A 15,570-nucleotide genomic window follows, 5' to 3' on the forward strand; every position below is an offset into this window, starting at 1 on the left:
AGCAAACCAATGTCAAAATGTAAGTTTAAAGTCTACTTTTGTCAAATGTTAGAATAGTAGTGCCTGCTTGCTTCCCTGATTTCTGATCCTATATGATTCAACAACAAGAAGCTCCTAGATGAATCCCAGGACACAGAATATAGAAGAACAATCATAAACTTGATCAAGAAATTCAATGAGTTTAAGGAAGACACATACACACACACACACACACACACACACACACACACACACACACAAAGAGCTCAGTGAATTCAAGGAGAAAAAGCTAAATGAGAATAAATCAGGGAGATGCCCAAGATAAGCCTGTTTACAAAGATAAGCCTGATGGAAATGAAGACAATCCAAAACTTGAGAAAGGAACTCAGTTAGTAGCTAGAAAATGAGGACTCAAGCTGAAGTGAAGATGGAAATGGAAAAAAAAAAAAAACAATAGACTAGGAAAGTAAAAATAACAAAGTCCATCTTTTTTGTTGCCTATAAGAAACTCATCTTAGTTTTAAAAATAAGCAGCACCTGAGAGGAAAAGGATGGATAAAAGTATTCCAATCAATTGGGATCAGGAATCGAGGAAGCAAGCAGGCATCACTATTCTAAAATTTCACAAAAAAAAAAATAGAATTTAAACTAACATTAATTAGAAGAGATTCAAAAGGACATTTCATTTTAACCAAGGGAACATTTAACCAAAAAGACATATTATCATAAACATATATGCATCAAACACTGGGGTGACCAATTTCATTTAAAAAAAATCTGCTACTGGATTTAAAGACACAAAGACACAGATTAACACCAATCCATTAATATTAGTTTCACCCTTGAATACAAAATAAATCTTTACAAGTTCAAAAAGATTGAAATCACCGATTGCATCCTATCTGACCACAATGCCATCAAACTGAAAACTGGCAAAAAAAAAAAAAAAAGCCACCATCATGGAAATTAAACAATTCATTACAAAATGGTGAATGGGGTTGGGGATTTAGCTCAGTGTAGAGCGCTTGCCTAGCAAGCGCAAGGCCCTGGGTTCGGTCCCCAGCTCCAAAAAAATGAAAAAGAAAAAAAAATGGTGAATGTTTGAAAGAAGAAATCATAAAGAAAGAAGTAAAAATCTCTCTGAAACTAAGTGAAAATGAAAACATAACAAACCCCATAGGACACATTGCAAACAGTCCTATGAGGAAAAGTTATAGCTTCAGGTACCTACATTTAAAAAAATCAGAAAAAGTACAAATGGCTTAATAATGCAACTCAACTGTCTGAAAACAAGAACATCCCAAATCCAAATCCAGATGATGTTAAGAAATACTAAAAATAATACCAAAAATCAATGAAATAGAGACAAAGGAAGCAAGACAAAGATCAACACATCTAAGAGCTGGGTCTTTGAGGAAATAAACAAAATTGACAGATCTACAACTAACCTAAAGTAAGAAAGAAACTAAATGAACATAGTCAGAAGTGAACAGGGAACTACTACAACAGATTTCAAAAATCAGAATATTATTTGGGAATATTTTTTAAAACCTGAACTCCGTTAAAATAGAAAAACTAAAAGAACTGGATGATATTGTAGATTCAATAAAACTATCAAAATTGAACCAAGAAGAAATCAACAACCTAAACATAATCAAGACAACTGAGGATGTTGAGATAGTAATACAAAGTTTCCAGCTAAAGAGAAAAAGGGGTTGGGGATTTAGCTCAGTGGTAGAGCGCTTGCCTAGCAAGTGCAAGGCCCTGGGTTCGGTCCCCAGCTCTGGGAAAAAAAAAAAGAAAAAAAAAGAAAAAAGAAGAGAAAAAGACAACTGTCCAGGACCAGATTGCTTTAACGCAGCAGTCTACCACAAGTTCACAAAAGACCTACGGCCAATCTTTTGTGTATTATTCAAGACAATAGAAACAGAAGGAGCACTTCCAAACTTCTTATACGAAGTCAATACCACTCTATTACCCAAATCAGGAAAAGATGACAACAAAAGGAAAACTACAGGCCAATATCCCTCACGGTTATAGACTTAAAAATACTCAAAAAACAAAACAAACAAACAAACAAAAATAAAAATAAAAACTTGCAAATAATATGCAGACCTACATCTGCAAAAGATTATACACTATGACCAAATTTGCTTTATCACTAAAATGCAGGAATAAAGTTCAGTATATGTAAGTCATTAATGTAATAAACAACATAGATGGACTTACAGATAAAAATCACATGGCCCTCTCAACAGATGCAGGAAAATCCATTGACAAAATTCAACATGCCTTTTTTATTTATTTTTCTATTAGTCATTTTATTCATTTCCTGGTTTCCCTTCTGCAAACCTCCCATCCCATCCCCCATCCCCTTTGCCTCTATGACGGTGGTCTTCCACCTGCCTACCCACTCCTGCCTCACCACTCCAGTTTCACCCTACACTGGGGCATCAAGCCTCCACAGGACCAAGGGCTTACCCTCCCATTGATGCCAGATAAGGCAGGCCTCTGCTACACATGTAGTTGGAGCCATTGATCCATCCATATATATATTTTTTAAATTATAAGACTCGACCTAACAAAGATACTAAAGAATCTCTGCAGTGAAAACTTCAAACCTGTGAAGAAAGATAAAGACACTAGATGGATGAATATTGTAAAATGACCATTCTACCAAGAGCTATTTACAGATTCAGTGCAAGCCCAATGCAAATCCCCACCACATTCTTTGTAGGAATAGAAATAGAAACAAACAAATGAATGAACAAACTTTATCTAAATTCTACATGGAACTACAAAATACCCTGGATAGCTAAACAATCCTGAGCAAAAAGAATAGTGCTGGAAGGATTACCTTTCATAGGATACCTTACAGAGCCATAGTAATTGTATATAGTATTGGCATATATATATACATATATATATGCATACATATATACATTTATATATTTATAGAGAGAGAGACACAGACAAAACAATACATGTTTGATAGGTTATTTCTCCATCACCACCAATGAGCCAATTCAAACCAGATATAGATTAATAAAGGCAGGTTTATTGTGAGTTCACCGGCCCCTAGGACCAAGGCCAGGAAAGTTGTCATAGGGAAAGGGGAGGAGAGAATGGGTGTGAGCACAGAAAGAGAAGAGGAGAAGAAAATGAAGAAGAGGAAGAGAAAGAGGAAGAGAGATCACAAAATGTCAGGATTGTCAGGAGGAGTCTCTAGGGAAGGGCAGCCCAGCCCCTGGATTGCAAAATTAAGAGTTGGGGCCAGGGTGTGACAAATAGGTACTGAGGGAACTTGGAAGAACCTGGAGGCTAGGTCTGCTTTGGTATGTAAAATATGCACTTCACTCCCTTGTCCCCAAACTAAACAATGTAAAATACACAAAGAACCCACACACACACACACACATATACACAAATGTAGTATATATGCACTGTGGAATAGTGTTTAGGTGTAAACAAAAGTGCAGGTAAATGGGTAGAACAAAAAGGATCATATTGACTTAGGTAAGCAGACCAGAAAAGCAAACACTGCGTATTCTCTTTTATTAGAGGCTCCTAGATCCAACTCTTCAGGAGGAAGCACATTGCCTGTAGTAACTCTGGAGTACATAGCCTCTAGTAACTACAGAAACCAGGAAAGAAAAATGAGAAAATTGCCAAGAGAGGGTTGGGGGTGTTGAGGAGCAGTAGAGAGGGTCGATTGGATCTTCAAAGACAAAACTGACAGATAAAGAGAGCTGTTTATTATGATAATAATGGGAGTTTAAACGTAGAAGATTGAAAGTAACTCACTTTTAAGAGAAAATAACTAAATCTCTTTATCCTCCGGCATAAGAAAATACCTTTAAGTTCGAGTGAAATTCTAAGTTTGACTCAAATTTTGAAATTTAGAACCATTAAAGGAAAAGAAATTGATTTTTGATTAGATGAATGTATGTATATCACCTTACAGGAAAAAAATACACATAAATCTTAATCTCAGGAAAAGATGATCCGTCCCATATAAATAGGAGAAACACAAACCAATACACTATTGAGACAGCATTTCACATCTGCTAGGATGACAAAAGTGAAAAAACAAAAAACAAACAAACGAACAAACAAAATTATTGATGAGAAGCCACACTGAACCAAAGGAGCAGATCCTGGCGGTGCTGCCACTGAGAACAATTAGACAAGAACAAGCAAAATTCACACTGTTTACTCATAACCCTAAAAATCACACTTCCAAGAATCTAGCTTACAGATCTACTTGTAAAACTATGAAAATATGTAGGTGGGGGTGTTTATTCACTGCAGCAAAAGACCAAAAATAACTCACACGTAAACTTACAGGAAACCGGTGGAACGTACCATGGGCACTCTGAAACGGTAAGAGCCGAAGGGAATCTGGGAGTGGTTGTTATTCTCCTGACTGTATTTATTTTAAAACTGTTGTAATAAAATACTAAGTGCTGCATACCCGCTCTCCCCTGGGAGATCAACCTTAGAGAAAAAGTTAGGTTCTTATTCATTGACACAAAGATCTGAAGAGTGGCGTGAGCCTCTCTCACCAGCTTGGGACAGCCCTCTATTGAGAAAGCTCTGAGGGTTTCTAAGTCTAAAAGTCATTGCGGTAAGACTTCTGCCTGGCCACTTTACAGAGAAATATTTTGTTACCATCGCAATGCGTTCCCACTTTTCAAATGTCTGATTCTGGCTGCCCTTCAGATTTGACTTGGCTGTATCCACCAGAGCTTCTGCGGTCCCTGGCTGCCTGCATCAACTGCAGAGAAATGCCTCCGATTTATCTCTTTCTTTTTAGGATTGTAAAACCCCAAGGTCGTTTGTTTGTTTGTTTGTTTGTTTGTTTGTTTGTTTGTTTGTTGTTTGTTTGTTTCCCCCTGTCCTGGGCTGAAGGCTAGCATCATAGGGTGGGGGTGGGAGGTGATGGGGGGAGTTGAGGCATTCCAAAAGCTGTTAGGTTTCTTCATTCATCTCAAATGTAGCTCCATTCCCCAGCCCTAGAAAGTAATGATAATCACCACACATGCACACCTCCAAAAAATTTAATGAAAGCATGTATTCATGGCTTTATTCATGTAAGCGGGTATATAAACTGTGGTATATTCATAGAATGGAATATTAATCAGTTCTTAAAAGCAGTGAGACATGAAAAGATATGGGAGAAATGCAAATGTATGTCAGTGAGTAAAATAATTTGAAGAATGTTGCCTTCTGGGAAACATAAAGCCATGGAGACAAGAAAACCTCAGGGGCTGGGATGTGACTTAGTTATTGGGTATTTATCCACTATCATCTGAGATGCTGGACTGTATTCCTAGCATTAGAAAAAATAAGGAGAGAGAAAAAGAAGAAAGCAGGACAAGGAGGGAGGGAGGGAAAGGAGGGAGAGAAAAAGCTCAAGATTGCCGTGGGTTCATGGGAAGGATCACAAGGTTGTAGGCAGAGAAAGACTGTTTGACACTGTAAGGATAAGGACTTCCCATTATACGTTAGTTCAAATCCACAGAATGAAACCTAAGCACGGAGACTTGAAATGATAATGTGACAAAATCAAATGATTGGCTATGACAATTAACTTTGGTTAGGGTAGGGCAATGCACACAGTGGCAAAGGGTACACAGGGATATTGGACCGTCCTTTCAATTTTATTACAAATGTAAAACGGCTTTACAATGTGTTTGTTAAAATAGTTTGCTCCGATAAACAGTACTGGAGAAACGGCAAGGTATTATTAATAAACAGGAGGTTAAGTTACATAAAAAACGAATGCAATTTTATCACCTCATAATTGCCAGTTCCTACAAAAAGTGCCTTGGCTCATAGCCTAGTCCATCACAGCTAATAATGAATATTTCAGATCGTGCTTCCATTGCACTCCCTTCCTCTCACACACCCTCCCTGACCACACCCAAGTCCTAGGAATAAAACTCAGAGTCTTTCATAGGCAGCTAAGTGATCTACCACTGACTATGTCTTGAGGCTTCATTTTATGCTTGCTAAAGCCTAGTTTCCTTCTCGAACTCAAGAGAAGCAAAATGCCTCAGCACTTAGAGCATGTTGCAGGAATTTCCGCTCTACTCAGAAATAAAACTGGCACTGTCTGACTGCATCTATACTTCTATACATTAAAGATATAAAAACAGACTTGTGCAACATAATAAGACCTGCTTTCGGGGCTGGGGATTTAGCTCAGTGGTAGAGCGCTTACCTAGGAAGCGCAAGGCGCTGGGTTCGGTCCCCAGCTCCGAAAAAAAGAACCAAAAAAAAAAAAAAAAAAAAGACCTGCTTTCTTTTTACCTGAGGGCAGCACTCACCACACTCAAATCTATAGAACTTGGGCATCCGGCTTTCTTCTTGACCACTTTTCTGTCTTTTTCATTGATTCAAATTTCCTAGTGGTTGGCTGCTTCAAGAGATCAAGCCTCAGGTTTTCTTCATGCACCATCCTCTAAACCTCAAACACTTATACTCCGTTAACTTGGAAACTCTAGAAGAAACAAATGAATTTCTCTAAATGAATATAACATGAGAAAATTAAGCCAAGATTAATAAAAAATGTTAAACATATTCATAACCAACAACAAGATTAAAGCAGTAGTTAAAAAGTCTCCCAACAATAAAAGCCCAGGACCAATGGATTCCCTGCAGAATTGTACTAGCATTTCAATGAAGCACTAATACCAGAATTATTCAAAAAAAAATTCCACATAATAGAAAAGAGGAAGGCTTTCAAACTCCGTTCATGGATTCAGTATTACTCTGATACCAAAACCAGAAAAAGGCACAGCAAATAAAAAAAATTACAGACTGATCTGCCAGATGAACACACACACACAAAATGTTTCAATATAATGTAAACCAAGCTCAAGATCACATCAAAGAGATCACTCAACAAGACCAAGTCAGCTTCATTAAAGAATTCAGAGATGGTTCAGTGTACGTAATTCATCTCATAAGTGAACACAAAAACATAAACTCCACCATTGTCTAAATAGATACACAGGAAGCCTTTGGGAACATTTTCACATTCCCTCATGATAAAAGTTGCAGAGACACCTGGGACAGAGGAAACATACCTCAACATAATAAAGTTATAGAAGACAAACATATAGCCAATATCATGATAGAAGACAAACTTAAAAATAAAATAAAGAATAAGAGAGCTGGAGACATGGCTCAGAGGTTAAGGCTGTTCTTCCAGAGGTCCTGAGTTCAATTCCCAGAAACTCATTATCATTTATAATGAGATCTGGTACCCTTCTCTGGCCTGCAGGCATATATGCAGGCAGAACACTGCATGCATAATAAATAAATAAATCTTTTAAAAAAGAGAGAAAGATGTCTGCTCTCTCAACTGATATTTAACAAAGTTCACGAAGTCTTATCCTGAGTGATTTAACAAGAGAAGAAAATAAAAGGCATATATACAAATAGGAAAATAATTTAAAATAGTGTCCCTATTTATAAAGTCCTATTTATAAAGTACCCCCAGATTTTAAAGTCTATCTAGAAAAGACATTAAGGACTCCAAAAGATAGTCCTTAAAGGTGATAAATAACTTCAGCAAAATACAGAGAACAAAGTGAACGCACAAAAATCAGTAGCTTTCCTATATACCTATGACAAACATACTGAAAAATTAAGGAAACAAATCAATCTACAGTAGCCACACAAAGAAATGAAGTACCTGTGAATAAACTTACCCAAGGAAATGAAAGATCTCTACAGTGAAAACTTTAAGGCACTGGAGAAAGACACTAAAAGATGGAAAGACCTCCATATTCATGGATCAGAAGAATTAATGTAAAAATTCAATGCAACCCCAATCAAAATTTTAGGAAAATTGTTCAGTGGCATAGAAAAGGATCATCTCAAAATGTACATGGAGGTGAAAAAGTCCAAAGACTGCCAAAGCAATCCTTAACAAAATGAATACTGTGGGAGGTATCATTATATCTGATTTCAAATTGCGCTATAGAAACACTAATAAAAGTTTTGTGGCACAAACACACACACACATAAATCAATGGAACATAATAGATGCAGTCCACACTCTTACATGCACCTTATATTTGACTATGTTGAAAATAAAGGTTACAGAAAGTAATTCTGGGAAACCTGGGTTTCATCACTTAGAAAAATGAAACTAGATCTTCATATTTCAACCCACACAAAGCTCAGCCCTAATTGGATCAAGTACTTCCAGAGAAGACCTCATGCCCTGAAACTTCTGGAGAAAACGGAGAAGTATTCTTGACAATATAAGCTCTTTCTGAATAAGACTTTGGTAGTACAGGAAATAAAGCTAACAACTGATAAGTATGGTTTCATTAAACCAAAATGCTTCTGCACAGCAGAGGAAATCATCAATCATATGAAGAGGCAGCCTAAAGAATGAGAAAACAAAAATCTTTGCCAGTTATCTATCTAATAGAGGAGATTGGTGTTTAAAATCTGCAAAGAACTAAAACCGTGAAAAATTAAGAAAACAACCCAATTTTAAAATGCACTGTGGATATAGTTTGTATTGTTTACCATGATAAACATGGCTGCCAAAAGCAACTCGGGGAAGAAAGGGTTCATTTGAGCTCACAGGCTAAAATTTATTATCAAGAGGACTTCAAGGCAAGAATGTGAAAACAGAAACTAAAACAGAGAGGACAGAGCAACAGAATCTCAGTTTACTCATTTGTTCTTCATGGCTTTCGTTTTTACACTTGATCTTAGTCAAAAGGCCGAAAAGTGATCATGGCTTTCTTTTTTATACAACCCAAGACCACCTGCCAGGAATAATACCACCCACAATGGGCTGGGCCTTCCCACATCAATCATTAATCAAGACAAAGTCCAAATAATCTTACCCACAGGCAGTCTGATAGAGGTAATCCCTCACCTGGGATTCCTTCTTCCCAAAGGACTCTTGCTGTGTCAGGTTGGCAAAACGACAGCAACAACACAAACAACATTTAGCCGATATAGGAGATACAGGAATTGAATAGAAAATTCTCAGAGAAATACAAATAGGTAGGAAACACACACACACACACACACACACACACACACACACACACACACACACCACACACACACACACACACACACACACACACACACACACACACACACATTCACTATCTTTAGCCTTCAAGGAAAATGTAAATCAAAACTATTTTAAAGATTTCCTCTCACCCCCATCAACATGGCCATCAACCAGGATATAAATGACAACACATTTTGGAATAGATATGACAGAAGGGGAACCATTATATACCGTAGGTGGAAATGCAAACCATTGAAGTCACTGTAGAAATCAGTCTGTAGAGTTTACAAAGCAACCAAACAAGTCTAGACAGACAACTGCCATAAGACCCTGCTAGAGCACTCCTTGGCACATATGCAGTGGACTAGGCACATACCCAGGTGTCATAGCCTACCACACACATACTCGCAGATTCATAATCACTAATGCTTAATTCACAAAAGCCAAGAAATGAAATCAACTACGATGTCCATTAACTGATAGATAAGAAAACGGGGCACCTATGCACAATAGAGATTGTTCAGCTGGGAAGAAAAATGAAATCAGGAAATTTGCAGGTCAATGGATGAAACTGGAAAAATTAATCATTTAGCTTAGGTTCTCAAATAAATGCCACATGCTCTCTTTCAAATGTGCATCTTAGTTGTGAAACTTTGGGTTTTTTGCTTTTGTATTTCTTTTAACCAGGAAGCTAGAGAGAGGCCACTGGGGAGTATACATTAAGGAACTATTGTAGAAAAAGAAAGTAGAGGAGGAATACTAGGGGTAGAAAGGTTTAAAGTAAGGAGAATGGAAATTAAGGAAATAAAGGAGGGAGGTTAACCAAATTAAAGGGTTATAAAGAAGCTATACAGACAAATTTACATATATATATAACTGGATCATATATGAAGTAGTTTAAGTGAAGTGCCCTGCATGGTTGGACAATGGACAATGGTGAATATGATTAAATGAAAATCTCAGTGCCAGGCTCTATGAATTGCTGTCAGGAATGCTACAGAGGTCTCCAAAATTATACAAGGTATTGCCATTGCTCTTGGTTGCATACCATTACTAAAGTTAGATGGGTGGATAGTAAACATGGTTACAGTAAAAATTTACTATAAAATAAAAAATTAGGGGCTGGAGAGATGGCTCAGTGGTTAAGAGCACTGACTGCTCTTCCAGAGGTCCTGAGTTCAAATCCCAGCAACCACATGGTGGTTTACAACCATCTGTAATGAGATCCGATGCCCTCTTCTGGTGTGCCTGAAGACAGCTACAGTGTACTTATATATAAAATAAGTAAGTAAATAAATCTTTAAAAAAAAATTAGATGTTTGAATATGGGGAGAACAGCTTACTCTATATCTTGATATTTACACACCCCAGTCAGTGACTCATATATTCCGTGCACTAATACAGATACATCCCAGGCATTGTACAAACTCCACACCCTATGCACCTCTTCAGACACTGTAAATATTGATAGAGTCATACTCCATGACTCTCCTGACACACACTATCCACAGAGATAGGTACACTACACTCCCCACACAGTGATTCAGACACAGCCCATGGACTCCATGCACTTCACAAACACACTCAACACAGTTGTTGTGGCAAATCCAATGTATTATAGTACATTTTGAATGAACTTTTATATCTTTAAGCTACATACTTATTTCCTTTGACAGATTGAGAAAACAATTTTAGTAATTTTTAGTGTATAATTCCATAATCCTAGATACAAATGCGTATGTATAATGTTTGTGGTCACATTATTTATGATACAAAGACACTTTAAATTATTTGTTGCTCAATATGAAAATTGTCATGACTGTTTGGGTATCTAAACTTATTGACGTATTATGACTAATCTCACTGCTCAGAAGGCTGAAGCAAGAGGATTGGAATTTCATAGGCAGCCTGCACATTTTAATGATACTGCCTCAAAATTCTGGGAATACAGCTCAGTGGTGAATTCTAAGCTCCCTAGAATGCTCAGAGCCCAGGTGTTAATCCTCAACAAGAGAGAGAGTAAAGGTTATACACTGAGGAAGGAAGGAAAAAAGAAAAGGAGAAGAAAAGAAAAAATGCTCTTTTTAAAAAAAAATGAACCAAAGTTTAAAATTGTAAAGTGGCAGCAATAGTACACTACCACAGCGGCTACCTAGGAAATTAGAATAGTTACATTAGGAAGCTGCAAAGATAGATTAGAAGAAATTAGAAAGAGAATCTGGCTAATGGTTTCTTAAGATGTTCCTAACTTAATTAAGGTAGCGTGAGCCTACCATCCAGTTCCTCATGAAGATCCTTGAGCCTAGAAGTTAAGAGTCCTCCCTGGGAAACATACTGAGACTTTGCCTCGAAATGAAAAGCCAAAAGTGTCTAAAGTTTATCATAGAGCATCTAAAAAGGTGTTTCCTAGAAGCTCATAGTGGCAGAGCTGATGTAAAGTATCATCACCAATCTATCATTCGGGATGGCCTGGGTTCTCCTTCTGAGAAGGAGAAGGGGAACAGTCATCTGGGGAAAATGTCCACAGTAATACAAATCACAAGGTAAACTAACAAGGTATAGTATTATATCTAAGAAATTATTATGATCTGATCCCTGGTTTAGGAGGCTTCCCACAATACCCTAGTTCCCCTTTCTCTATACAACAGAAATGTCTACAAGCCAGGCCTGGAGGACAATCTTGATATTGGGCAAGCCTGTGAAGGAAGAAGAGGCCACACCCAGAGAAGGGAGAATGGAGAACTAGGCTGGTGACAATGAACTTTCCCCATAAGGGTGTGGAATTTTTCTTCAATACAAATCCTTTAGCTCTCCCTTTCTACTTTCCTTTGTGCATCCCTCTGTACCTTTGTGTGCCCCTTCATGCTTTCTGAGTCCTCGCCATGCCCTGTGTATCCCCCATAACCTCTGTATTTATTCTATTCCCTGTTTCCCTCCATGTCCTGTGTCCCTCTATGTTTTCTATGTCTCTTCTATACCCTCTGATTTTTTTTCCTAGCAGGCACTGGTATAGTGAAATAATTTATTGCTGTCAATGGAATCATCTATCACATCTAGCTTCCGCTGGCCCTTCTCTTATTCTACAGCTGCCTGGCAAGTTCTGATTTACAAGCTCAAGAGCACTGAAATAGAGCTAGGGTCTTCAAATCTCGAAAGACCATTCATTTTCTCCTGATAAATATGATTGCAAGCTATGGTGTGGTCCATGCCTCAAAACTAACGTTTGAAACCTCATGGCAGAGAAAGCCAGATGACCTAGACTTCTGGAAATTTTATTATGAAAAGCGATTCTCCCACTCTATTGAAGGTTAGACGAAATGCCAAATGACAGGAATATAGGACCAAGGAGGAAGAAAACTGCAGTGCTAGACACTGAGAGGCACTGGGAGGCTAACCAATGACGGAAGGATAGAGCCACTGCCTTATGCTTTCCTTATCACACAGTGTCTGCTTGGCTGCTCCTCTTCTTCCTACATACATTCTATTACCTTCATTTTTTTCCTTTATAGAGGTCAGAATGTCTCAAGCCAGGTATGATGGTATACACCTGTAATACCAACATTTGGAAGATAAAAACAGGAAGATCAAGAATTAAAGGCCATTGTCCTAGGTTTCTAGCTCATCCCAGAAATGCCACCCATTCCCCAGAGATCCCCCCACCTCATCCCTACTATTACAAGCTCCTTCCCCATCCAGTTACTTACTCCACCCACAATGTCTATTCTATTTCTCCTTCTCAGTAAAATTCAAGTGTCTCCCTTTGAGCCCTCCTTGTTACTTAGTTTCTTTGGGTCTATGGATTATAACATGACTATCCATTACTTTATGCCTTGTAATATCTACTTATAAGTGAGTACATACCATGTTTGTCTTTCTTGGCCTAGAGCAATGGAAATACCCTTCATGAGGGTGACCCTAGGTAAAACTCCTAGCAATGGGGAAGGTGGAGACTAAACTGGTCATCTGTAACCATGAAAGACTTACAACAGAGGGACTGAGACACCAACCTGGCCAAAAAACTTTTCACCTACAGTTTGTTCTGCCTGCAAGATGTGCAGAGGTAAAGGAAACTGAGCAAAAGACCAACCAATAACTGGTCCATCTTGACACCCCTGCCATGTGAGAGAGCCCACCCCTTACTTTATTAATGATATTCTGCTATTCTTGCAGACAGAAGCCTAGCATAACAGTCATCTGAGAGGTTTCACCTAGGAACTGATGGAAACAGATACAAAGACCCACAGTAGAACTTGGGGAATCCTGTGGGAGAGGAAAAGGAAGGATTGAAAGTGACAGAGAGGTCAAAGACATCACTAGAAAACCTACAGAATTAACCAACCTGGGCCCATAGAGGATCACAGAGACTGAACCGACATGGTTCTGCATATGTGTAACATGTGCAGCTTGGTGTTCATGTGAGACTCCTAACAATGATAGGAGGGGCTATGTCTGACTGTGTTGCCTGCCTTTGGAACCTTCTCCTAACTGGACTGCTGTCTTAGTTTGTGAACAGACTCCGTGACCAAGGCAACTTTTATAAAGGACAACATTTAATGGGGTCTGGCTTATAGGTTCAGAGGTTCAATCCATTATCCTCAAGGTGGGAGTATGACAGTGTCCAGGGAGGCATAGCACTGGAGAAACTGAGAGTTCTACATTTCATCCAAAAGCCAGGAGCAGACTGTCCTCAGGCAGTTAGGAGATGGGTCCTGAATACCACTCCCACATTGAAACACTTCCACAAACAAGGCCTCCTAATAGAGCCTTTTCTCAAGTCAAGCATATTCAAACCATCACATTCTACTTCCTAGCCCTCACAGTCTTATTTAAGCATATGAGTCTATGTGGGCCATACCTAAACATAGCATAATACAAAATATATATAGTCCAACTTCAAAAGTCCCTATAATCTATAGCAGTCTCAACAATGTTAAAAGTCCAAAGTTCAAAGTCTCTTTGGAAATTCAATCAATCACATGACATGATAGTCCCCAAATCAAAACAGGAAACCAGCTAGGTAAAATGCAAACTCTGCTTCTCCATGTCTGTTGTCAAGGCGATCTTCAGCTCATCTTTGTTGACTGCAACAAACTTGTTTCTCCTGGGCTGGTTCCACTCCCTGTTAACAGCTTTCCTCAGCAGGTATCCCACAGCTCTGGCATCTTGAACATCTTGGGGTTTCCAAGGCAACTTCAACATTACAGCTTCTTGTTCCAAAGTCTGGGATCCACACATGATCTTACAGGCTCCTCCAAAGAGCTTGGGTCACATCTCCAGCTCTGCTCTCTGTAGCACTTTAGGGTCTGGTTGACTCTACTCCACTGCTGCTGCTATTCTTGGAGATCATTCTATGGTACTGGTATCTCCAACACTGGGGTCTTCCACTGCAACTAGGCTTTACCAATAGTCTCTCATAGGCTCTCTTCATGTGGCCAACCTCAACTTCTTTTCATGACCTCTTCAGTACTGGACCATCAACTACAACTGAGGCTGCACCTTCACCAATGGCCTTCCATGACCTCTCACAGTGCCAAGCCTCAGTTGCTCTCCATGACCCCTTCATAGCTTCAAAGCCAGTACCACCTGGGTGATTCTTACACATTACCAAATCCAACTACAGCACGAGGTACAACCTTGGCACCCTAGAACACAGCTTCATTGTTCTCTCACAAAACACTTCCCAGAAGATTTCACCTCAGTGATACTGGTCTCTTCTTAATCACTGCTAATTTCTAACTAGTTTCAATTGTTCCAGTAGTCCCTTCTGTTATTGACTATAAATCCAGAGCCACATGACCAAAGCTGCTGCTTACTGAGGCTGGTACATGACACCACTTACCTATTACATTATCACCAGCTTTCTGTTTTCCAACTCCCTCACTGCCTAAGATTGGCTGTCCTGGAACTCACTATATAGAGTGAAATCAGAGATCTGCACAGCTCTGTCTCCTGGTTGCTGGTATTAACATCATCTACCACCATGCCTGCACTTAAACTTTTCTTCCCCTAGAACTTGCTCTTCACCTGATCTACTTGACTTTCTCTCCTAGGATTAAAGGTGTGTAACGTCATGCCTGGACCTAAACTTTTCATGGCCACTATGCCTCAAGGTATAGTTCAAAAGCCTGTGACTTTCATTTACAGATTGTTGTTTGTTTCAGATTAAAAAGTTCAAGTGAAAACAGTGACCAAGTAATAGTAATGCCTAATATGATAAACTAGTCCTTGTTCAATGGCAAACACATAAACAATAGCCTTAGCTGGGAGGAGTCTTGCCACAAAGTCACCACTCCTTTAATCTGTTTATCTCCTTGAACTAGGATCCAGCTCCATTTCATTTCCTGGTGCCCCTTTCTTTTTTTTTTATTTATTTATTTATTTATTTTTTTTATTAACTTGAGTATTTCTTATATACATTTCGAGTGTTATTCCCTTTCCCGGTTTCCGGGCAAACATCCCCCTCCCCCCTCCCCTTCCTTATGGGTGTTCCCTTCCCAACCCTCCCCCCATTGCCGCCCTCCCCCCATAGACTA

This window comes from Rattus norvegicus, chromosome 1, assembly GCF_021556685.1.
Source record: "Rattus norvegicus strain SHRSP/BbbUtx chromosome 1, alternate assembly SHRSP_T2T, whole genome shotgun sequence".
Taxonomy (NCBI): domain Eukaryota; kingdom Metazoa; phylum Chordata; class Mammalia; order Rodentia; family Muridae; genus Rattus; species Rattus norvegicus.